The 26,824-nt window shown below is 40.3% G+C and overlaps 1 protein-coding gene across 3 annotated transcripts in view; it reads left to right on the top strand.

The window, feature by feature from the left end:
- Window positions 1-26,824, top strand: part of Basp1 (brain abundant membrane attached signal protein 1) — a 45,487-nt gene that overhangs the window by 13,412 nt on the left and 5,251 nt on the right. The window contains exons 1-2 of one of the 3 annotated variants that reach the window (XM_048368211.1): window positions 12,749-12,754; window positions 16,934-16,935. The exons of the other annotated variants lie outside the window; for them this stretch is intronic. The gene's annotated coding sequence lies outside the window, so the exon portion shown is untranslated. Of the gene's footprint in view, window positions 1-12,748; window positions 12,755-16,933; window positions 16,936-26,824 lie in introns of those variants that run through there. 3 annotated transcript variants of the gene reach the window in all.

Below are 26,824 nucleotides of genomic sequence, written 5' to 3' on the forward strand. Positions count from 1 at the left end.
TTTTGGACACTCAATTTCACCTCATCAGTTGTGCTTACTATGAAGATGAATAGCTGATGAACGCCAATTAGTGTAATTGTTCTGTTTCCAGGCAGTAACCTCAGTAGTAATTGTTCTAAAACCCTGAGACATTACAAGTAATTAGTGCTGATGGCTCCCACAGCTGAACTTTCTCCCAAAGTAGAGTCTCAAAGAAGAGAATTGTGACTTATTTGTGGGCAGCAAGTAATTTTTCTTTTTTTGTCAGTCGTGGGACGTAAACTCAGGGCCTGGGCGCTGTCCCTGAGCTCTTTTGGCTCAAGGCTAGCACTCTACCACTTTTGAGCGACAGCGCCACTTCTGGTTTTCTTGTGGTTAATTGGAGATAAGAGTGTCCAAGACTTTCCTGCCTGGCCTGGCTTTGAACCACGATCCTCAGATCTCAGTCTCCTGAGTAGTTGGATTATAGATGTGAGTTGGGCAGAGCCTAGCTAACATGTAGTATTTCTTTGTGAGAATTAAAAAAAAATTCAACACAACGAATGAAAGCCTAGAGAGATTTTAGGTAGCATTCCCATTCTTTGTTTAAGTCAGTCTTCGTCTACTTTGGAGCAGTCATTATTGAGCAACTTAACATATTTTACTAACAGCCTTTGTGAAGGTAGAAGCAACAGGTCCTGAGCTGAGGTCATGACTTGAAATTGTCACACGTCAGTCAGGTCTAGAACCAGGAAATGGTGAGCAGAGTCCTGATTCTGTGCTGAGACTACTTGCTTGCATCATTTTTGGATGCCATTTTCTGACAGCAAGAAAATCAGTGGTCTGGAAAAGGGCTGAGCACATAGAATGGTATGTTTGATGACCAGGGGACATCAGCACATACAAATAAGAATGTTGTCCAAGGCTGTACTTTGATGTCCAAGAGCCGGCTGGTAATGACCTTTAGCCAGCTTGTAATGACCTTTAGCAAACATCATCAGCATTTTTGATACACTTGCTAATAACATTCATTTTTCAGTGTCTTATTTATAGTTATCATCCATGAGAATTCTCATGAAGTCAGTGTTCAGTTTTTGTTAATATAATTGTTTGAATTCTTATTAAATAAAAATGTTTGTAGGTTTCTTTTCTTTTTTGTGTGTGTGTTATTAGGGTTTGAACTGAGGGCCTTATGTTTTCTAGGCAGATACTCTACTGCTTGAGCCATCTCCCTTTTATTGTGGCTATTTTCGAGATAGAGTCTCTAGTTTTTTTTTTTTTTTTCCTGAATTGGCCTGGATTGAAATCCTCTAGTTTATGGTTTTTACTGTAGCTGAGATCACAGGTGTATGCCACTGAGCCTAGTATTTTATGCCGATGGGGTTTTGTGAACATTGTGTGTCCAGCTTGTCTAGGAACCGTGATCTTTCCACTAGCTACGATGGCAGGTGCCCTCGACTGCATTCAGTTCCTGGATGAAGTGAAGTCTCCTGAACTATTGGTCTGGGTGTCCTGGAACTGTGTTGCTCTCAATTTCTGCCTCCCATGTAGGTTGGATTATAGGCCTAAGTCACTGGTGCCTGTAGACATATTATGTTATGAAGTTGGTTTTTGTGGTTAAGAAATAACAATGTGCGATTCCAGCAGTCTACTCTTTCTGAAACATTTGTAGACTTGGATGCTTTATTTGCATCGTTTTCATTTTATTAGGATTCTCTTTATGTATTAAAATGATAGCTGTAATGGAGGCTATTGTACTGTCTATACATGTGAGCTGAGTGGAGTATAAGACATTCCTGTTCCATCTACATTACTCAACCATTAAATCAACACCTTGCCTTCATTTCCAATGAATTCTGATCATGAATTAGCCAGTGGCTTCTTTTTTTTTGGCCAGTCCTAGGCCGTGAACTCAGGGCTTGAGCACTGTCCCTGGCTTCTTTTTTGCTCAAGGCTAGCACTCTGCCACTTGAGCCACAGCGCCACTTCTGGCCATTTTCTGTATATGTGGTGCTGAGGAATCGAACCCAGGGCCTCATGTATACGAGGCAAGCACTCTTGCCACTAGGCCATATTCCCAGCCCCAGTGGCTTCTGTTTTGAGACTGCTTTATCACCCTGCTCAGTGCCTCTGCCTCAGCATCCCTAGGAACTTTCTGGTAGATCTGAAAGAGCAGCCTTAGGAAACCTGAGGTCACAGGTCATTTGATCTACAGGGTCACATTGAAATAGAAGTTGAATTAAGAGTAGAAAGATAGATAGAGGCCAGGCACTGGTGGCTCACACCTGTTGTCCTAGTCACTCAGGAAGCTAAGATCTGAGGACTGTGGTTTGAAACCAGCCGGGGCAGGAAAGTCTGTGAGACTCTTATCTCTAATTAAACACCAAAACCCCAGAAAGAGCTCAAAGTGGGAGAGCACTAGCCTTGAGGAAAAAAGCTCAGGGACAGCATGTAGGCCTGGAGTTCAAGCCCCATGACTGAGCAAAAAGGGAAATGAGAAATAAATAGTTCTTCACAATTATTTCTTTAACTTGCCATATTTCCTCCTGATTTCTCACATACTGAATGAACTTCCTATGTTGTTCTGAAGCCTTATATCATGGTTTAGATGACATGCTTGTATGTGTAATTAGTTGGAGTGATATGTGTTAATGACTGAGCAGACGCTTATGACCCAAATGAGTCTCTGGGTGACTGATAGTAATGGTGATACTAGTTTGGTTTTAAAACTGTTAACGTGCAATTGGAAAAGTCACCATGGTTTGACGGAAACCCACGGTGTGACTTGTGTGTTGGTGTGCGATTCTACTCTTCCATCACCAGAGAATACTCTAGAAACGCTTTTAGCTTCTACTCATTGCAGCCATGTATTATATATGTGAAGATTCTTTATATTTTTGCTTTTCAATTTAATGTTAATGAATTGTATGAATATGACGTACAGGCAAGCATTTGAAGCCATAAATTAAAAAAATTATCTAGTCAAAACCTTTGGTGATGAATGCATTTTTAATCGAAATATCAGGGGCTATTTGTAAACATATTTCTAAGTCTAAGCTTTTAAAAGGAGACTCATATGGCCCCAAAGTCCACTGAGTGAGAGTTGAATGCTTGGTTTTTGTCACAGGAATGAGCGTTGAGCTAAGATTTTTCCCTTGTATAAAGTGTGCCTTGGGGCAAAACACCACATTGCAAAATTAGTATTTATTTGTTGGTGGATTTAGGAGACACAGGGTTTATCATATTCTTTTGAGCGTCTTGAAGTCACTGAAGGCTACTGCGTAAACCAGTAATTGCAGCGAGATAAGTAGTGGTCAGCAGATGCATGGGACAAAGACATTAACCTGCAGATCGTCATGAAGTTACCTTCTTATATCAGTCATTACCTTTATTGTCTCCTTTTTCTACCGTCTGTGGATCTTATTCACTGATTAAGCCATGAGAGATATCCCAGGATCTATCATCTATTATTTTAAAGAGTTTTAAGGTAGAGATGGGAGAGTTCAGAATCAATTATACTTAGTTCAGTGGTTTTAATCACTAGCTAGGAGAGACATTTAAATGCCTTAAAACTTCCATCAAAACCCAAGTACTTGGGATTAGAAATGGAAGAAAAAGCCTTCCAAATACTGTGGTTGTCAGCACCTAGTAAGAACATGCTTTTTACCTAAACAGTGTTGTCCTGTGGTCATTGGTCTTGACCCTCGATGACCCCAAGTGGACCTCTCCTATGACTACTAGGCTTGGGGTACAGGAAGAACTACTGGGGTGTCTCTCTTGAATTCTAAGGAAAGCTTGCAGTGGTTTGCAGGTTCCTGCATATTCTTAGGGAAAGGAAGCTTTTTGTTTAGCCAAAGGAGTAAATGGTGTTGGTCCTTTGTTGTAGAGAAATATAGAATCTGGGGGCTCTTGCAAGTAACTCTGAAATTGCAAGAGGGGGAACAATGAAGGAGGGTGTCTTTCCTTCTTCAAAGACAAGGAATGAAAATTGGTCTATTTAGAAAAAAAATGTCTCTTGTAAAAGTGAATTCCAGAGTTGCTTCCTGAGCTAGGGGGGTTTGCTGTGATGACACCGAAATCAGATCATTTTCCTCTTAATGTTTTCCACAGAAATTATATTTTCCTATGTATCTACACAGGTGTGCAATGTCACTTTTGCTCTTTACTCCTGAACTGCAAATTACTTAGGAGGAGGCTGCACTATTGGCATCTCTCTTTTGATATCCCAACAAACCTAGAATGAAGTTAGTAACCCATCTCTTACCAGTGTTCTAGGTCTCCTTCATCTTCTAGCCTTAGATTTGCGTTCCCTGTGTTCTTAACTTCACAGGGAATCTCTGGGTGTCTGAAATCCTGTCAAATCCGTCTCGAAGATTTTTGTTTTTCTAAAACTTCATTCAGTGCTTCCCCCAGAATAATTACTGAATGTGAATAAATGCATTAAACATTGAGACTATTTTACCTCATTAAAAGAAAAGCCAAAGTAGTGTATTATTACATGTACTTAAATCCTTTTGGGGGATCTTGGCTAAATCATTTGTAGTCAATTTTCTGATGATAAATGAGAACCTTAATCACTATGGTCATATGCTGAGTATGTCTGGAGAGAAAATCCTGGAAGTTTCGTTTTCATGACATTGTTGCAAATATTTTCATAACAGGAATGACTTGACAAATAGTTCAACTATGGTAGCACCTCTTTAAAATTAGAGTGATAGCTTAAGAAAATTCTGAAAGTTTTTTTTTTTATGGTACAGAGGTTTGAACATTTACCAGGCAGATGCCCAACCATTTGAAATATCAGCCAGGCTCCCTTTAGTTCTTTTGACAGTGTCTTGAATTTGCTACTTGACCAGCCTAGGCTGTGATTTTTCTTATTTATGTTTTCCACGTAGCTGGGATAACAGATGTATGCCATTCTGCCTAGTTTTTTTCTGCTTGTAAAAATTGGTTTTGATGGGGCCTTGTAAACTCCTTTGCCTGGGTTGATCTCTATCTTCTATCCTCCTGGTCTCTAGTTCCTTAGGTTTACAAGTATGAATCACCACGTCCAGCCATATCTTTTAAAAATTAGTAATAGGCTGTCTTGATGGAAATAAAATCTCAATTCTGCATACCAGAAAAGTCTGCTTCTGCTACTGCCTAATGCCCCTGGAATTCTCAAAGGCTGGGACGTTTCTATATAATGGAATCTTCCAGCCCACACTGCAGTAAACAACCAAGAATTCTTCATGGTGGCGTAGTAAAGAAAACTGATAAGCCTGTCCAGTTAGGGCCCTAAAGAGCTCTCCTTGCTCATCTGGAATGTTTTTCTGAATTAAAATAGCGGGTCTGTAACGTGGGTGGTTTTTCACTTGACAAAGGAGACCTTCCTCAGCCTCTGGCCGAGCTTGCTGGCCTTCTGGCGGCTGTAGGCCCTGGAGAGGGGGCGTTCCGGTGTCTGGAGTCTGCCTTCTGATGTGGCTGCCCCAGACCTGGCATTGTGAAGAGAGTGCTTATCGTTCTGTGCCGCGAAGCCCACACAGACACGATGAGTATGGGAGAGGCTGTTTTTATGAAATAAATGCTTCTTTGGGGGATTCTTATGCTTTCTCTTTTATGGATCACATTCTTAATGTGGATGCATCTAATCAATTGATCTGTGTTCGTGTGCACAACTGACATCCTTTCTGACCTGTGATATTCATGTCAGAAACACATGTGCCTTGTGACTTGGAACACTTTTGCTAGGGACATTAATGCACTGTCCAGTGCCTTCTCCTTTTCAGAATTTTATCTGCTCTCCTTTTTCAGAACAGCACTGGATTTCTCCTCACTCTCTCTCAAGCTTGGAAAGGTGTTTGCTCAGGTATCTTCTGTGGGCGAGTATGCTCACTGTTTTCAACCAACTCCATCTACGTAGCTGGCTATTTAGTTTTTATTTGACCAAAATAAAACTTCAAAGAAGCTTGAGCCTTCTCACTCTCCCTTGCAGCTAACACCTACCAGTGTTTATCTTGGGAATAATTTGATGTGTATGCGATGCAGCGTGTAGTTACATGCTAGAGGCGTCCCATGCTGTGCTCCAGGACCATATGCAGAATGTTTTCACGTTCTGTGTTGGGTAGTTGGCTCAAGTGCCTGGGAACCAGTCAGAGCCAGGGGAAAAAAGTTGCCTGGTTCTACATTGTCTCAGTTGATTGCGCTGAAGTAGGGCCGGCTTCTTCCTGAACCAGTCCTCTCCTTTCTTTCCTCCTCTTCTCCTGCCATATTTTCTTTTTAGCTTGTTATCCTCTTCTCTGGCACTGTGAGTTGTTGGTAACATCTGATAAATATTCAGCCTGACACCTGTTAGATAACTTTTTAAGGCGTAGCTTACTGTGAGTTGTATTTAAAGATGGTTTCCTAACTTTCCCAAGAATATGCACATTTCTTTTTTGAGGGTCAGATGTTCAACACCTATCTTCTGTTCAGTGTTGCTTGTTTTCATTCAACCTGAAGCATCTTTCCTTTCCAAGGAGGACTGCCTAGGTCATTGATAAATGGGTAGGAAAAATAGTGGTTTTCATTCTTTATAAAATCGTTCAGTGTAGCCACGTAAGAAGCCACCTTAGTGTGGTTCACATGAGATAGTGTCCTAGTGAGTCGGAGAAGAAAATTATACAACTCTTCCTTACCTGAATAATCGACCCACAATTGGCTGAATATCACTGCCTTTCACGCTTTCTCAAAGAAGGGATGGTGTGTGTGTGCAAACTTCTCTTGTTCCCTATGGTAAGTCATATTGGAGGTTCCTAAATTAATGAAGTAGAGCAGAGTTAATAGATGTTAATACACATGACAGAAGGCCTTATAGCTATGATAGCTATGGACCGCAGCCCCACCCTTGGGTCCATGTGACAGCGTCCTCAAGGGAATGCTCAGATGGTTGAGGTCAAGGTTCTCAAAATCACACTCAGATTCTTGAGACACCAGGCTGACTGTGTTCCGGATTCAGTGAGGAATTCTGCCATTGATGACATGTTTGCCTGTGATAAAGTCCTTTTATAGCTGAAAACACGAGCTTAAATTATTAGCGAAGTAAAACCCTTCCAGTCTGGGATTTTTCTTCTCCTCCCTCACCTCCCTGCTCCGATCTGTGAAATCTTTGATAACTCTTTCAATTCAAATGTTTTTCCAGTATTGTGAGGTAATTTCCTCTTCGTTATTTGATAGTCCTCTCATGGAAGATGTTTTATAGAGATGTGATTTTCAAATGACCCTCTTGTATGCGTTGCGTGTATATTTGTGTTCCTCTGGAATTTATGTTTTAGACTTTAATACCCAGACAATGTGGAGGAAAGGGTGTTTGGGGAAATGCCCAAGCCCCGAGCCAGGAGTCCTTCACTAATGACCTTGGGTTCTTATGTACGAAGTTTCCTGTAGCATCTGACTTTGCTTTTGTCTCTGATCTTGGACTTGCATGCTTCCTCAATGGTGAGAAATAAATTATTTAAAAATGATTCAGTCTAAGGTATTTTGTTAGAGAAGCAGGAAGGAATGTACTAAGGCACCTGCTAAACCAGTATATTAGATAAATTCTGAACTGATAACAGAAAACCACCATTACAGGGAAGATGAAATTAGACAAAGATTTATTTTTAAAAAGAGCCCCAAAGCATCTTACAATCTTACAATTATAATTTTATTACAAAATAAAATCTTTCAGTCTGTTGAACACTGGCTTGCCTGGTACTTAGTATATGCCAAGTAGGCAGCATTCCAAGCTTTACAGAGATCGACATTTAAAATATACCAGCTGGGTGAGCTCAGGATGATAGTTACTCTATTGCACAAGAAAATAATAAGAAATAGTATGATGACCCATGACAGCTATGTTCATATTTGTGTCAACGGAAACATTTTAGTCAATACAAAACAAAACATAGGGTACATGTTTCCTCTCATATGTAGAAGTAAGATCTAAACTATAAACATATGTTCAAACATACTTATTAACTAAAGTATGGTATATGCAGGGGAGGATTTTAGCATAACTCCTTCCAAGAACGGACTTACAGTATAACAAAACGAAAACCAGGAAGCTGGGACATGTACTGTAGGGAGGGCAGGAGGCCACGGGTGGGGAGATGAATGGAGAATGGGAGGGTGGGTGAATACAGTCAGAATCCTCAATGATTATATGTGAAAATGGAAGCAGATAACTTCAAGGCATGGCTGGGCCTGGGAGAGATGGGGGAGAATGGTAGAAGGGGTGACATTGATTTGAATTGATACCCTTTTGCTAATCCACTTAAAGACGGTCCTGTAAAGCCCTGAGGGCATGGAGGTAGAATCTGGCTCCACTACAAGGCGCCCGGGATCCCCTTTCTCCCACACATAGGGCTGTGCTCAGCCCCGTCAGGCCTATGGGACAACAAAGAAATAAAGCGATGGCTCCAACCAAGAGTTGGAGCATTTGAAGACAGCTTGTGAGACTGGTTACATGAGCAAGTGTGAAAACTCAGGTTTTATGACTCCATTTTTATATTAAAAAATAGTCCTGAGGGACTTTCACTGAGATTGTAGAGAGAGACATGGTTTGCTACGAAATACAGAGCATGCCACATTTTAAGGGTAAAGGGGTAGCTCTAAAAGAAAGCACCTCTCTCCATTTCACTCGGTTAAACAAGAAAGGAATAACAATTTATTATGCCTTAGAATAAGACGACATTCTTTGATCAACTATTAATAGTTTTAACAATTACCATGAACTACAACACATGTGTAGCTCCTTTTATTCTGTTAAGTTTTATCAATTTAGAAGAATCTGACATTGCCCTGTTTTACAGTCGGGAATTTTCTGCAAAAGATTTAAAACAAATTGTACAACTAGTATATGCAAATTAAAAATATAACTAAGAAAAAACTACAGTGTGGCTCCCTCTCAGCCTCTGTAGAGCTGAACTGTTTGAAACCTATGTGCTCTTATGAAACTTGCTTGCACTTCCCAATGTTGGATTGTTAGGAAAGTTCTGAACCTACGAAGTAGCAGTCTCTGAATGGGGCGCTTTGGCTCCAGTTGCTGGGGCGTAAGGAAGTCTCTTGTAGTATCTCTGAGGTCACACAGATCCTGACTTCCTTACACATCAACAACATGTCACAATCCCAGTACTGTTATGTTTTATTTGCTCTAGAGGACTGAGTCTACACCTGTTACTGTGTCTTCATGTCACTCAGAAGACTTAGGTGAATTCATTACTACTGCATTGGGTGTGTTTTCTGTGTTCTCTGAAGCACTGAGACTGATCCACAGTAGTAACTCTCACTAGCAGTACTGGGAAACCACTTTGAAGTGGCCCAGTGGGTTCTGGGGTCAGTACCCAAGCCAGCCTATGGTGGTTTAGCGCCTTAGGTTGACTGATGAAACTGTGTGTGTGTGTGTGTGTGTGTGTGTGTGTGTGTGTGTGTCTCTGTATTGAACAGTGGGAAGAAGGGAAGCCAGGCAGTCAGTTCTGGGACCTCAAGCCTTAGTTCATCTCTCCATTTAGCTTTAGATTCGCTGGACCTCAGATGTGAGCGTTGGGATTAATTGATTGCAGAAGATGTGAGAAATACTTGGCACTTCTGTGGTCCTCTGGCAGCGCTCTCTGGAAAGGAGCATCAGAAAAACGGGATCTGTTTCCTGCTGACCATGAAGTTGTCTTAGGCATAGACTAGCCAGGGCCTTGGGGTCAGCAACTTCCTTTGGCCTGCTTTCAGGTGCTGTAGATTATTTTAGTTTGTGTGGCTCCATGCTAGTCTACATTCTGGTGAACATATTTTGGATGGTTCTCTGTTGTTCCGCTGTCAGATCTTACTTCATCTCTAAATGTGCTCATCCCTGTGCTCATATTTAAGTGTAGCCACAATTCGCACCAGTGTCTAGTAGCTGAAGCAGCCTCCGTCCTGAGCTTTCCATTTGGGAAATCAGTAATGCCATTGTTTTTCTTTTTGCAGAACTAGGGTTTGAACTCGGGCCCTTGAGCTTGTATGACAGGTATTCTGCCACTTGAGCCATACCCCCAGCCTCTTTTGCTAGTTGCTGTTTTTAAAAGAGTCATATTTCCCCAGACTTAACTATTTATACATCTATTTGCTACATAGCTGAGAGGGGTAGGTTTGTATCACAGTGCTCAACTGTTCATTGGTTAAGATTGAGTCTCTGGAACTTTGTGGCGAGGCTGGCTTTGAACTCTGATCTTTCCCATCGCAGCCTCCTGAGTAGCTAGTTACAGGTGTGAGCCTCAGTGCCTAGCTGTGATGGTTGTTTTTTTTTTTTTTTTTTTTTAAGTTACAGCTTATGCTGTATGTGCTGGAAAAACTTTTTTTTGTAATTAACATTTTTTTCCTAGAATGTCAAAACATTGACTTTCCTGCCTGGACTGGCTTTGAACCATGATTCTCAAATCTCAGTCTCCTGAGTAGCTAGGATTACAGGTATGAGCCATTGGCTTCTGGCTTAATTAGCTACATTTTTATGTAGCTAATCTTTTAGGGAGAGAAAGGGACTTCTTGTTTCAAAGATGTTTTATTCATGTAATGGCTCTAGGAGAATCAATAGAAAGTATGAAATTAGAGTCTCTTTTTTTCTCCCATGTTATTTTCTTGCGAAAATTCCGAATAATCTGGGTTTTCCCAGTCACTCAAATCAATCTAAATTATTCAAAACTACTCTGAAAGTTCTTGAGTCTCTTGATTACCAAACTGAGAATTTCAAGTTGCTTTGAGTGTAGTCTCTATATACCCCAACATCTGTGTGGTTCCAGGTTGGAATCTGTGGTTAAGGTTAAGTCTGGATAGTCAGATTATTAGCAGAGTTATATACATTTGTTTAATTAATAGTAAGAAAACCATTAATATACTCAGGAGGTTTCTTGACTCGTCATCCTTAATTACTGCATTTGATGTTTTTGTTTGTATTATGAAAAGGTGTGTGGGTATTTCAGAAAGGCATTATAAAAGAACTTGTATTTTGGTAGCTAAACAATGTGTTCTAATTATAAATCTTTAGATGCTCCCACTTAAGAATTTTTTAAAAATCTGAACTAGCCTGGATCTTTGTGGAAATTTACTTTTCTTATGAAAGAGAACAAACGAGGTCGATTTTTAACCTTTTGTCTGCATATGAGTACTGATTATAATGATCACAGTTAATTTTTTAAAGAATTAAAAGCAGGTTCTTTATTCCTGTTTAAAACAGCTTTTTACATTTATTTGTAATTGGAGAAGCACAATGTTGAGAAGAGAATTGTAATGGACCCTTTCTTCCCTGCTAGAGGCAGCTGGGCTGTATGTGTTGCAGGAATGGGGATATCTAATAAATATGTCCCCACTTACCATTGAGCCTGATTTATCTGATTTGACCACTGACTTTGTCGTGAGTACGGAGAATAAAATGTGTCTTGTGGTACAAAAGACCTCTAGATGTCAGAGTGATTGGTGAGCTGACCAGACTCTGTTATAATGAACCATGACATGGAGCTTCACTAATGCCAAGTAAAAGAAGACAGGGTTTTTTTTTTTTTTTTTCCCCCACGAAGATGGTCTAGATTCTTATACGTATTTTTAGAAGTGTAGTTTTGTTATTTCTAGCAATATTTCAAAACAGAAAACAGAAAAACCTATTACTAACAAGAAAGTACCACAGCCCTTCAAGCCAGTCTGTGAATAAAGGGGGTCTGTAATAAACTAATCAATGGGGATTTTAAATAATTGCCATTTATTTCTCAGATTTTGATTTGAATCATTGCAAAGTGTAAGTCATGTGATCTAGCATATAGAAATTTTAGTATACATAATGCTTGATCCTGATCCTAAAACACTTTAGGTTTCAAGGAAAAAAGAAGAAGAAGGCCTATGTAAAAATGGTCGGAAGGCACCACCTGTGTTGTCTATCTTTATTTCAGTAGCTATTACACAGGGCAGATTATTTCTGTTGGCACGTTCTGATATTTGTCTTTGTAGATGTTCTCTATTTTATGGGTGGTCTTAGATAACTTTAGTATATCCTTTGACTCTGATTAATGTCTTTCTACAGAACTGAAGCTAGATCTTTGATTTCTTTGATTTTTTTTCTTTCATGTGACAGTTCATTCTAATTGGCAGTATCTAATTTGTTTTGGACTCATTATTTACTCAGAATGTAAACTGTTTGGGGCTTGAAGAATTTTCTCCATTGGTATTTGTTACATGATACAAGAAATTTTGATACATGAAATTCTAGTGAAGGAACTCAGTTCCTTTGATTTGCTGGGGAGCAGAAACCTGAGGGACAGTTGCAGGGTCAGGAGAGACAAGAGGATTCATTCTAGAAGATTCTTCCTTCCTTTGGTTCAGTGTAGTCTATTTTAGGTCCTTCTGTCTCATGGTAATGATACAGTAAAATAATCTACCCACTTAATACTATAATAAGTTCACTAGGATTTTCCCTGTTAAGACAGACTTGTGAATCATAACTTCCTATTACTTCCAAGCTTGTATTAGATTCTCTTGAGCATCCAGGCATCATGTGGAGTGTACGGTGCCCGGGCCAGTCTCAGGTTGCTGTGTGGTTTGAAATTTCCTGCCCCACTTTGGATGTCCAGTCTGTCTGTGTATGAGTATATGAATTTATAGCTGTGGATAGAAAAGGAAATATTCCTCTAGAAAAGACAGTTCAATTTAAAATAACTATTCTCAAACCTCAAATAGATGAACTGAGCAAAAGATAATACGATACTTGGTCACATGTTTTTTGCCACTACCTTGAAATCTAACATAAAGGAAGTCACAAGAAATACAGTTTGAAGAAGGCTCTGTCTCCTGAGAGTAGATTAAATGGAATTGTTCTTGGGCTGTAAAACATTTTAAAGTGTATTTTTTCCATCTGGTTATTTTTCCTATTTATTTATTTATTTATCTATCTATTTTCGTCTTTTAAGTAGTTGCACAAAGGAGTTTCAGTGTGACGTGTCAATTTACGACTATAATGCATCTTTTTAAAGATCATTATTTATTTTATGGATTACCTTTAAATAGCTTGACAAAGGAGGTGCCGGATGAGTATGATCCGTCTTCATCAGTGGCCCTTCAGCATTTTCACCCCTTCTTCCACTCACTGCTTCCTCCACTTTTCTTACCTTTTGGTATATACAATGAATTCTTGACAGCATTTTCCTCCCATTCCCTCTTTCATTCCTCTTCTCTCCCGTTGCCTCCCCCTCCTTTGGATGGACCCATTTCCCACTGTTGATGTTGTTGTGCTTTGACTTAATTCTTCTAAAAGATGATACTCTCTGAGCTCTCCATAGAGTCTTTTATACTTCAGTTAATTCATTTGCAACCACTTGCATACCATCCTGTGTGTTTACTTGTAGATTTATAGGCACATTCTAGCTACTGCGAGTGGGAGAAACTATGCAACCTTTGTTTCTCTGAGTCTGGCTTACTTCACTTTATATAATTTTTTCCCAAGTCTTTCCATTTCCTTAGAGATAGTACAACATCATTCTTTCTACTAGATGAGTAAAATTCCATGCACATTCGTACCACCTTTTCTTTGTCACTTAGTTCATTAAGGGGCCTTTGGGCTCATTCCGTATCTTGGCTATGGTGAATAGTGCTGCAGTGAACATGGTTGTGCTGATGGCTTAACTGTTTTTGTCTGTGCTCTATTGGGTAAATGTCCAGGAGTGGAATTGCTGGGTCCTAGGTAGTTCTATGTTTAGTTTTCTGAGGAACCTCCACATTGCTTTCCAGAGTAAACAAGCTAATACCATGATTCTTGATCAAATCTCCCTTTTATTGTTCCCTGAAAGTGTTTTCCTTTATCTGCTGAATTTGGTTATTTGGCATTCCATCTGTGATGATGCTTTACCAACAGAAACCATCGGTTCTTCTCTTTGAAGAATTTATTAACATGTACTCACTCTTAGAGTCATAGATTAGGGTCATCGATATAGCAAACTGTAACCTGGGATTTTAACAGGAAAGAAAGTGATTATTGTAATCATAATGAATCAGCTCCCCTTTCTTTGCTAATTGGGAACGCAATAACTTGTGTGAACATTTTGTTTTTAAATTTCAAGGTTACTTAAAATTTAGATTTACTTTCTATAATGTATGAACAGAGTTTGGTCATGAATTTTAGTTTTAGGAGTATGCTCACTGAAGACTTACTGATGTGTTGTGAGCTGCTGACCTGTATGTCCTTTGTGACAGATATTCCAATGAATTCAGGTAATAACCTACTGTCCCCTCCCCTTCCCTTTCTATTTTGCTGTACAGGTGAGGTTGGTTTTGCTGAGATGACTTCCCCGGTCAGGCCACATAGCTGAACGTGGTCTGCTAACCCCATACCCCATATATTTTCTTTCAAAGAATGTATTGAGTCATGGCTCCAAACTCCTGGCAAGCCATCAAAATTCCATTGGAACTGAAAGAGAAAAACCTGTTTTCTGAAACGTGAACCCTAATTATATAAAATGATTGCTTCTGAAAACAGTGTTGTCTCATCGCCCAGGCTGTAAACCTTGAACAACGATCGAAACCTCATGTTATGTAAGCGGGGAGCTGACAGAGCCAGACAGTACCTGTCTGGTGTCTCTCCCTACAGGGACTGAAGTTGCTGGAGTGAGCGGTGGGGTTGCCCAAGGCCCAGTGTAGACGGAGAGTGCTCTGATGGAGCTGGTATTGGTTAAGAGCCACACTCTTGTTCTTCCACACCAGCTGCTCTGTTGTGTCCCCTCTGGCTGAGTCTGACACTACCTAGAAGGGTTGGTAAGGGAACAGCAGGGAAGAGTTTGGGGAGAGGTGGGCCGCCAGAGAATTCCTGGGAGAATCAGCTGTAATCATAGTAAATAATTCCAATTTCTTTATGGTTCTAGTAGCAAAGATGTATTAATTCTGGACGAGAGTTTCCTGGAGCCAATACCACCATGCTCTTTCTGTTCATCTACTGTGCGTCTAGGTTAGCCTGGGCTAGGTTTCTTGGCATTTCTTTTCTTTTTTAAAATTTAAGTAGTTGTGTAGATGGGTTTGGGTAAAAGTGTCAGTCTGTGAGTACAATACACATCAATCATTGTCAGCCTCAATGTCATTCTTCCTTCATTCTCCCAACCCCATCCACTTCCTCAAGTTATCTGGATCCCTAGTCTAGGGCCTCCAATTAATCTCTGGAAAAAGTCCTGCCTGTCTGTCAGGGTGTGAATTCTGAGCCTCGCTCTTATAGGCTGATTGATGTAGTACTTTTGGGCCATAGCTCCAGCCCTGTTTCTTGATGATTTATTTATTTATTTATTTATTTGGATGTAGTCTCACTTTTTGCCTGGGCTTGTGCCTGAGCTGTGATACACCTATTTTACACTTTCTGCCATTACTGAGCTCCTAGACAGCGGCCCTAGCTTTCATCTGTGGAGACCGAGTCGTATGAAAGTTTTTATATAGGCTGGCCTGGAACCTCGATCCTTGCAATCTCAGCTTCCCATCTAGTCTAGGATGATAGGTGTGTGTCACTACACCCAGCTGTGTGGCCAAGAGAGGGCTCTTGTGAACTTTCCTTTCCAGGCTGGCCTCACACCGGGCATGGCTCCATTTGCATCCTAAGTCTCATTATTCTTATGAAAAAACATCTTTTTTTTTTTTTTTTTTTTTTTTTTTTGCCAGTCCTGGGCCTTGGACTCAGGGCCTGAGCACTGTCCCTGGCTTCTTCCCGCTCAAGGCTAGCACTCCGCCACTTGAGCCACAGCGCCGCTTCTGGCCGTTTTCCGTATATGTGGTGCTGGGGAATCGAACCTAGGGCCTCGTGTATCCGAGGCAGGCACTCTTGCCACTAGGCTATATCCCCAGCCCCAAAAAAACATCTTTTGAATTCTTACGTGGGACAAGTTTGAGGACGAAAGACAGAATCTTCTCAAGAATATTCGAAGGAACACCCCATTTTCCTTATTTATCTGTCAGAGTCATATTCTAGGACTCGAATTTGGACTCTTGCTCCATCAGGTAGATTAGAGGCTCAGATTGGAAGAAGGCAAAAGTGTGGAAGAGAATGAGGTTGGGCAAGTGAGGTGGAGCTTTGGCTGGGAAATGTGGGGAGAAGTATTTGAATTGTCAAGAGTCAGGTGACCAGAGCCATGGATGTTACACTGTGTTCTTGGAACTCAACTTTGCAGTAGCATCCCAAAGACAGGCACACCCTGTGCATTTGTCTTTGGATTAATGCATTCTTCAGTAAACTTCAGTAAACATTCTCTAGAACCTCTGTCTTATTATGCAAAACACCAAGAATAATTAAATCTGGGAGTAACTTTAGGACTGGAAATACAATATTCGCTGTTGATGCCAGAAAAGAGGATACATTTAAAATGAAAATATGAAGCTGTTGGGTAGCTCAGTAGTAGAGCACTTACTTACCCAGCATGTACAATGCCTTGGGTTTAATCTAGTAACACCTCAGTTTTCTTTAAAAATCAACAAATGGTCATTTTAGATGATCATATCAAATGTTAACTGACCCTTTATGTTTGGAGGTAGACTTTGTTAGAAGTAAGCGATAGTTATTAGCTGGGCATGGTGGCATACACCTATAATCTCATCACTCCTGCTGACTGAGAATTGAAGAGCTCAGGGCGAGCCTCAGGGAGCCATAGGGAGACTACATCTCCAAAAGCAAAAACAAAGGAGCAAATAAGTAAATACAGCTGCTCCTGTTGTAGGTGAGTCCCGCCTCTTCCCTTAGCCTCTAGTCACTGGCAAGACTGTCATGGCTTCAAAGTTCATCATGTTCTTTACGGCCCATTAATAAATGCAAAAGTAACTGCCATTAATGTTTACTTGTACTTGATTTCGGGTTCGGTTTTGAGAGTCCTAAGTGATTTCCAGTGAGCAGACATTAGTTTCCTGGGTCTTTGGGAGAGAAAGATGGTTCAGAAATGATTTCATCAGCTTGCATTTCCTGAGCTGGCTGTGGTTCACTTCCTTTATTGACCGAAAGAGCAAGTGGTTCATACGAAGTCCTGTGTTAGATGCTACAGGCTTTGGAAGGAACCACCAGTTAAGTGCAAATAAATAGTGAAGTTGATGCACAGTGGCTTCTAAAAGCATATTAGGCTATTGATGGAATGAATAATACACCATTTGGGGGAGTTTTAATGCATGTGCCAGGATATAGTAAGGGGGGGGCTGGCTCTGTCCAATGTCTACCTTCAGTCAACCTTCGCCCATCACCTGCTGTGTTTATAGCAGCATCGCCATCAGCAGCAATTCAGGACTTTGTGGTTAAAATGTGTGGAATCGATTAGGACACACAGTTTGAAAATTTGGTCTCTCCAATAAGTACAGAATCACTTCAAAGAGAACATCTCCAGTATGGCTGCAGGGGTGTCTGTGTGCCCCTTGTTTTGTGGGTACTTGTCCTGGAGGAAGCTGCCCCTCGGAGCTTAGTGAGGTCTCATTGGGTGGAACGGAGATTGCAATGACAGTTACTTAGTGCATTCATTTTTTTCCTACCACTCAGTGATAGCTGAATTTATCCCACTCAGTTGATATAATCATAGTTGTGTTGATTCTTTCATCTTACAAGTTTCTAACTTCAAAGTTGCAGTGAGTTTGTAATGTTTTTTCATGGCCCTATTGCACATTAACAACCGTAAAACAAAATCTTCTGCATCTATCAGATATATTTTGAATAAATACTGAAGAAAAGCTTTACGTCAATATTCAAGTGACGGTAGGTCTATTTTACTATTAAAATTTCCAGCACAATGCAACAATATATAAAAGAAACAATGAAATCCAAATAAATGAGGAAAGATGAAGGTTTGACCTAAAGACCAAGATCAGACTGCATGGTAAAAGAGAATAAGAAACTCTTAAAAATTAAGGTATTTTTCTCTATATAGGTTTAAAATGTGCCTCTTGATGCACATTCCTGTAAGAAGTTTATTATGCCATTGTAATGTAGTATTTTATTCTGCACATAGAATTCTATCAAAATGCAATCTCTCTAGGTTTATTGACCACTAAATCAGTTCTGTAGTGTTTGGTTCATAAAATTCAGTTTGTAACTTGTCTGCCCTATTGCTCCCAAATTTAAGAAATCATGAGTGTTGAAATATGAATAGACATTTATTTAAATGACTAGACAAAGACCTAAACAGCTGAACGCTCAGTGTCTATTTCAAAGACTCAAGATCCGACCTTTACTTCTCAGGGCTTGTATTGAATGTTTTTGGTCTGGAACAGTTCCTACTTGCCCATAGTGATTTTAACGAGAGTCATGTTGAGCCAGAGAACCAGAAGCAGAGTTGGGCTCCCTCTCCTATCCAAAGAGGAAGTGTCTGTCTTTTACAAGCTTCATTTTGACATTTCACAGCCTTTTAGAACCTTGTGCTGTAGATTTAGTTCTCCTCTTTATTGGTCATCTTATCTCTACTTCTGGGTCTTAGGAACAAGTAAAATTTAGTACTGCCAATGTGCAGTTTTAGCAACGCTCTTTCCTGGTGTCCTGGGGTATCCCTGGGTACTGTGTCAGGCCCCTCCCCAAGGCCAAGTATCTTCACACCTGGGGAGGAACTTGTCTCCTCACGAGGGTCCTGCATCATTTATCGTGTCCCAGTGTAGTTTTTTTCTTTTACTATCTAGTGTGCTTGTAGATTCACAGGCATGTTGTAGTTGCCACAAATGAGGGAAACCATGCACTCTATCTTTCCTTGGGTCTGGCTTACTTTGCTTAATATTATTATTTTTTCCTCACCCTTTCCATTTTCGAATGGTACAGCTCAACTTCACTGCAGCATTTTTTACCATAGCCATGATAAGGAATCTTCCCAAATGTCCCTCAGTGGACAAATAGATCCAGACATTGTGGTATATGTATACAATGGAATTACACACATCTAGCAGAAAGAATCTTCTTTTTTCTTTGAGACAAAGTCTCACTATGTTGCTCAGGTGGGCACTGCAGTCACTATGGAGCTTAGCCTGGCTTCAAACTTGTGATCCTTCTACCTCTGCCTCCTGAGTGCTGGGATTACAGGTGTATACTACACCCCTGGGCTGATGAAGTGGCATTTTAATCACTTCCTGGGGATAATTGGGTTATAGAAGCCCAAGTATATACGTTTCTTTGTGTGCACTTTTAAAATAAAAAATGTCTTCAGAACATTTATACAATACTGAACATGTTTTGTTGTGACAAGGGACTACATTGTCTTGAAAATGTTGTGTCTACATTTCTATTCATCGTATTTAAAAGGTTTGCCTTAGAAACGTAGTCACGTGTTGACAGTCACTATGGTTCTCTCATTCCTTGCCGTGAGATGTTGGTGCTGTTAGAATGTCTGAAGGAACCAGGCAACAGTCACGCTAACAAAGGAACGATCACCAGGCACTGAAGAATCCTGACAACCCAACCGGTCACTGTGGCCGAGCGCACAGGCGCAGGAGGACCCAGACCACGGGCAGGCCGCACGGCTCCTTGCCACTTCCCTTTGAAATGAACACTGCGGCCATTTAGAGAACAGAAGCCCATCCTTTGCTCAAATTAGGAATTGTCAGGCATGACCTGATATTTTATGTTCCTTTCCTCTCTTTAACCTTGTGAAGAATACTTTTTAACTGTGTGATATGCTTATTAATGCTTTCCTTACATATATGTATATATTTTTTACTGGTACTTTTCCCAATCCAACAAGAAGTTTCAGTTCCCTCCCTCCCTCCCTCCCTCTCTCCCTCCCTGCCTCCTTTCCTCTCTCCCTCCCTCCCTTCCTTCCTTCCTTCCTTCCTTCCTGGCTCTGGGCGCTGTCTCTGAGCTCCTTCTGATCAAACCCAGCCTGGGCAGGAAAGTCCCTGAGACTACCTCCAGTTAACAACCAGAAAACCACCAGAAGTGGCTCTGTGGCTCAAGTGGTAGCCTTGATCAGAAGGAGCTCAGAGACAGCGCCCAGAGCCCAGAGTTCAAGCCCCAGGACCAACAAAAACAAAAATTCAATAGTGGATTCTGTCTGCTATAGAGGCTGTTTAGCTTTTACAGCCTTTGGTTAATAAATAACAAATGATTGTTCAATGTGTTAATATGCTTTAGTCACATGTTGAACTGTATGAAGAAAGATTGCTCGTTTCTTTAGAAGGTAAATATATTTTTTTCCAATTATAAAACAGAAACAGAGCCAATAGAGGATTGTGTGTTGATCACATGATTCAGCTGCAGTTAAAATGCAGATTACATTCCAGTCTGACACACTGCTTGCCATACGCTGCTTGCTGTATATTCAGTTTGGGTCTTGCTATAGATCAGAAATCAAGACTTCATTGAATCTGTGTCAGCCAATTCTAGATGAAGTGTTAATCCAAAATTTCACTTTCCAAATAAGAACTTTGCAGTGGATGGGAACATTTAAAATTTTTTTTTATTAAGGTGATGTACAGAGGGGTTAGTCACATATGTAACATAGTGAGTACATTTCTTGTCAAACTTGTTACCTCCTCTCTCATTTTTCTTCTACCTTCCCTCCCCCCAACCCACCAGGGGCCATTGAGTTATACAGTTAATTTACAACATATTGTCTTGTGAGTATTGCTGTTGCATTGGTTTGCCTTTTACCATTTGTCTCACCATTTTGATGTTCGCCTTCCCTTCACTGTTTCAGACAGACATATATACTATCCAGGGTACCAAAATCAAATACAGTGACAACAGGAGCTGAACTATAGGGAATATAAACAGAAGAAAAAAGAAATAATTTCACACTGTGTTAAAAATAACAACAATGATAAACCACTTGTTTCTGTAACTTTGAGATCATTTCACTTAGCATCATCTTATGTGGTCATATGTGCATAGTTATTGAGCTATTGTGATCATCTGCTGCTAGATCTATCCTTGACATGTACTAATGATTACTATTGGGGGATGGGAACTTTTTTCATTTCTTTATTGTCAGGGTGAAGTACAGAGGGGTTACAGTTTCATATGTAGGGCAGTGAGTCCATTTCTTAGTCAACTTTTTACCTCCTCCCTCATTTTTCCCCTACCTTCCCCCTCCCCACTTCCCTCCCCCCCCATGAGTTGTGCAGTTGGTTTACACCATTTTGTAAGTATTGCTGTTGTCTTAGTTGTCTTTTTATCCTTTGTCTCTTGATTTTGATACTCTCTTTCCTTCCCTAGTTCCACTACATATATATACAGTATCCAGGGTACCAAAATCAGTTACAGTGACATTAGGGGTTAAACCACAGGAAAGAAAGAAAAAAGGAAAAGGGCATAGTTTCATATGGTATGGGAACTTTTCGTACTAGAAATGTCTAGATTTTGTTAGTGTAGAGTAAGAAGGTATACATATTCTAGAAGCAGCCTGTGGAGTAGTAAATATACTAACTTACAGAGAAATAGGATATCACTTTCTTGTTTTATATACCAATTAATGTATGCCAGTGATTTTTATTCAGTTCTGGAATTGTGTTGCTTGATGCTGCAGTAATATTTATGTAAAATATGCCAATAAGAAGTGGGATTGAAAGTGTCACAGAGAACGTATGTTACACGTATTTCTCCAGAAGTGTCCACAGTGTGTGTGACTTCCACCACAGCGTGGGGAGGGTTAGTAGCCTGAAACAGTCAGGATGCAAAGGCCATTTCCCGAAGAGCTCCGACCCGAGCCTTTATTTTTAATCCAAAGACTTGAGCAACACAAAGTAAGTAGTAGAATCAACCAGACACTCGGATACAAAAACTCAATAAGCACAAATGGTGCATTCCAAGCATCTCAACTTGAGCATGAGGATGGCAGGAAACACTATTATTTAATCTAGTCCCTTGCCACCAACACATAGAAGGGCTCCCAAGCCATTTCGGTGACCTAGGTCTCATCCAGCAAGTCCGCTGGCACGCCACTATGAGACCTGCCTTAGAAGACTGAAATCCTAAAGGCAACAGTGATGGTACTGTAGTTTCACCTACTCAATGCCCCTTCTGATCTAATGTTACTCTTTCTCTTCTTCATCCCAAGAAGACTGTTCAGTGGTTTTATTTAAAGGAAACAGCATAGACCTTATTATCAGAACAACTTCCATGTTGGCCCAGATGTTGGTTAGATGCTCTGCTGGTACGTAGGGCTATTTCTTCTCATGTCCTAAACCACTGCCGTCGTCTTAACCCTAGCCAAAGGCTTATGTGGACACACTTCGCAGGCACTGACAGGGCTAGCAATGTTTTCTGGAAAGGACACAGTGATTGTGGATTTTCAAAAAAAATTTTTTTTTAATTTTCTTAGAGCAGTTGTAGAAGGGAGTTTGCAATCAACAAAACAATTTACGAATAGAATGCATCCTGCACAGTCTCAGAGGCTGTCTTGCTTGGGCTGGATTTGAACTGCTATCCTCACATCTCAGTCTCCTGAGTAGTTAGGGTTACAGGCACGAACAACCTTCTCCTCCCCTGCTCTGGGCCTAACTCCAAACTATTTTTTTTTTTTTTACCATTTTGCATTCCTGCCAGAAATTCACAAAGGTTTATGTTTTTCTACATCCTCCTAACACTTGTCATTTTAAGGGAGGGTTAATAAAAAACTCCCTTGGCTGGGAATGTGGCTTAGTGGTAGAGTGCTTGCCTAGCATGCGTGAAGCCCTGGTTTTGATTCCTCAGTACCATATAAACAGAAAAAGCTGGAAGTAACACAGTGGCTCAAGTGGTAGAGTGCTAACCTTGAGCAAAAAGAAGCCAGAGACAGCGCCCAGGCCCTGAGTTCAAGCCCCACGACTGGGAAAAAAAATGCCCATATGAATGTATGTGACGTGGGCATTTCCCTGTGATTTTGGTTTGACATTTTCTCTAACTTCTGCTATTAAGCATCTTCTCATATGTTTGTCTATAATTTTGTAGGAAAGTGTCTTTAATCCTTTGTCCATTTTAAAATCAGATTTTTTGTTATTGGGTTGTAGAATTTTGTTTTCTATTTTTAAAATACATGCTAGCTATTCACCTAAAAATGCATCTTGGTCAATTTCATCCCTTTCAATGTTCTCACCCATCTCTCCAACCTCACCCCTCCCCTTACTTGTTCCCGAGGACTGGGTCACATCAACGGTTCCATTTGCTGTGGCGATTGTCATTGGCCAACTCAGGCTACCGGAGGGGCTGGAGAATGCGAGAGATGAACCTAACAGACTTCTGGACGCATCACACATTGCTTTAGCTTGGCCTAAAAATAGAGTGAAGATTCAGGTTCTTTATTGGTGGCCACTTTCACTCTGTACACCTCTGAAGGTGTCTGGTTGGAGAACCTTGAGGCAGTGAGGAGAGGGAGATAAGTGCTTCACTTTAGTTCCTACAAGTTAAAAATACAGACGATTGTGTGGGGCAGAGAAGATCCCATCGGTATAAGGAGAGTAGAGAGAGTATTCAGCATGAGCCGCCCCCCCCCCATCTCCTTCCCTCTGCTGCTCTCTCTCTGGGTGGGATCATGAGTCTGTGGCATACTGTGTATAAAATCACCATGACCTCCCACACCTGCAGTTACACAGCGAGGCAGTTGGTGTGAAAAGCTACCAAACTGCCTGAAACTTTCCCACTTAGAAATTCCAAACAAAAGTCACCTAGAATCTGCCTGAAAGCCCTGCAGAAATGATGTTGTGTCTTTGTTTCATTTGATGTAGCTTTTCCATTGACGTTAGCCTTTAGTTGAAGAGAAAGCAGCTTGTAAGATGTTTTGTGTGAACCTATCTCATCAGGTCCTGAGCTCAGGTCATGAGAAGGTATGGGCATGGAGGAACACATTTAAAACTGCAAGTTTCTGGGTTCAGTCAAAACCAAAAGAAGGAAATGGCTCTTTCCAAAGTCCCATTGAATTCAATATTGGAGCATTAAACAAGGATGACCCCAAAAGGCCAGTGGAAGGGAGACAAAGGGAAGGAGTTAAGAGCTAAGCACCTTCAATTATAGTGAAGTCTGGCTACATTTGTGCACCTGTACTATTTTAACATTATTTTCTTAATCCACTACATACAATTCAAGATACTTATTTTCCCCACGAGAAGACAAACCTAGGGGCAAGTGAAGTTGCCTTACATGGTTTAAGTAATTCTAGTGAAGTTGGTGGAGACAAAGGAGTCTGTGGGTAGAAACCTGAGAACTTGAGCTTGTATGGAGGAAGAAGTGAACCTAGCCTTCTAATCAGGGAGTGTTATAGCCTCTCCCCAGTGGACAGATTTGTGGCAGACACAATGTATCCACATGTGGAAAGCTCTCAATAGTGTCCTGGCCTTCACTTGCCTTTAGTGAGTATTCCTGAGGGATTTACAAATACTGTGTACAGTACCAACAATTCTGGAAGAGGCTCTAGAGGCAGCGATGGTAGGAAAATATTTCCTCCATTTGCATGAGTTTATTATTTCTTAATTAGTTAATTTATAGTACTGGGGTTTAAACTCAGGGCCCTGTGCTTGTTAGGCAAGCACTCTACCACTGAGCCACATCCTGAGCCCTTTTCTTTATGTTTTATTAGGGATTTTATATACAGGAAATAGATTACTTAATTCATCCTAGATTATTGGAAAGTGAATTAAGAAAAATGTTTAAATCATCCCCATAAGACACAGAATAAGGGAAAAGAAGCTGTTTTAATTTAGCTTCCCTAGTTTGGTAATTGTTTTATGTTGTTTCTATTTTAAGTTAAAATCACTACTTTGAAAAAAGAGTGTTCTATTTTTTTCTAGAAATAGAGGTCTAAGAATTCTTTTTTTACTTATCTTCTTCCTCAGCATTTCTACACAACACAGCACTGAAGGTCAGGCTAATTAGGAGGAAATATGAATAGCCTTTTACTGACTTAACTGTGTTTGAAATCATGATTTTAGAAGATCCGTAGGCTCAGTGGCCTGGATGGGATAAAAGGGAGTGACAGTTGTTGGAAGGGCCTGGGTCATCCCAGGCAGGAGCCTGGGTAGTTGTTAGATGACACACCAAGAGTGTGAAAGGGGAAATAACAGCGCCTTATGAATAGCCACAGCACAGACAAATAGGGCTGCACCAGGGAAGCGAATGACGTCCTGTTGCTCTGACAGTGATGACGTCATCTGGGATGTACAGGGCCCTCTTGACTCATTACTTTTAATCTGACACGGGATTCTCAAAACCATTTCCCAAATGCAACTGAAAGCATTAAAAAAAAAAAGTCAGTTACACATTTTTTTTTATTTCTAACTTTTCATTCTTTTAGCTTCATTTTTTATTTCTGCTTCTTAACAAGTTTCTCATATGTTGAAGTCATGTACAAAGGAATTCAATCATCATAAATATATGACATGGTTGTCAATTAAATTTTCAGGGTTTAAGACGGTCTAACTTTTTGTATAATAACTAGCAGAACACATTACTCCCCCTCATTGTGTAGCATTTCACTTAAGTATTCACATCTTTTTATTTATCCAGGAAGAGAATGAACTTTTAATCTTTTCATGTTATGAGTAGGGAAATTTGAGACCCACAATGATTATTTGCTCATATTCATAGCAGATCTCTGGCAGTGGAGTCTGGGTCCCAACACCTGAGCCACTTTTAGAGGAACTGACACTGAACCACACTTGTGATTTCACCCATCTTGAAAGATTTTATTTTTCCCAAATGCCATTTTGTTACTGGCTTTTCGACCTGAAATCGAAAGACTAAAATTTAATTCAGTTTGCTATACTGATAGGATGGATTATTTTAATGCGAGCAAAACTTCTTAGTATATATCAGAAATATCCTGGATGAGCTGATTTGTGTCAGCAGGCAAATCAAATCATGCTGTAGTCTGTGGTAACTGCGGTTGTTTTAGGAAGTTTCGTGGTAGTTGAGCTTGTAAAGAGGTGATTGGGGCCGGGTGTGTGCTGAGGACTGTGTACACAACGTAAACACAACTTAGATGATTTGAATTGCTGAGAACACCTTTCCATGTTCCTTCACCAGCTTCCTGGAGAGAAAGGAACAAATAATTAGACCATCGCTGAGACATGTAAATGATTGCAAGGCAAGAGTATCCTGATTATAAATACTATCTCAAAGTACTTCTTGTCTTCAATCTCCTAGAGTGTCATAGCAACATGAAATGGATACTAATGTATAAATATCCACTCAAATATAAATCTTTCGATTATAATGTAACAAAAATTACATATTTAACAAAAATTGCATATTCATGCTCTCAGTAGCAAGTACCAATCTTATTTTACTATTCTACATTTGCTAGAGTGGCAGTTTGAAGGATTACATTTCTCCTTTATAAAGTTGAACATTAGGGTATAAAAGTTATTTTTTTAAATAAGAAAAATGTACCTGCCAGTTCCCAGATTCAATAGGATTTTCTTAAGACTTGATTGGGAGGAAATAAATGTAAATCTAATTTTTTTTTGTCCATTTACTACTTTATGGAGTTGTTTCTGAGGATGAAAAAAGACGTTTCCTGGTCTAGCTAGCTAGGACATTGCCCACTTTCCCGGGCAGGAAGAAGTTAGGGAAGTATGCTTTGAGGAGTTTTAAAACGTTCCTAAATTCTCACTTGTTTCTTAGGAAAAGGAAGTGTCTACCGGGTGTAAGGGAGAGTCTCTGCAAGCACCAAGAGGACCACCCACGTTTCTGGTCTTAGGAAGGGAGAGATGGGTGTGTAGTGCAGGCCCCTAAGGTCCTTGGTGGTACAGGCAACAAGACACGAGTTGGGGTGGTCCGCATCTGCTACTGACCCCCTCCGCTCCTCCCAGGCCCCCTTCTTGATTTCATACCCCTTCCTGCTCTCTGCAAAATGCAGAACTTTCCTACATTTCTTCTGGAATATGGCTTGTTACCAAGTGGGATTAATTAAATAGATAAGAGGCTGGATTGTATAAGGAGAGTGATTAGAATTATAATATATATATA

The sequence above is a fragment of the Perognathus longimembris genome, chromosome 19 (genome assembly GCF_023159225.1).
Source record: "Perognathus longimembris pacificus isolate PPM17 chromosome 19, ASM2315922v1, whole genome shotgun sequence".
Classification (NCBI taxonomy): domain Eukaryota; kingdom Metazoa; phylum Chordata; class Mammalia; order Rodentia; family Heteromyidae; genus Perognathus; species Perognathus longimembris.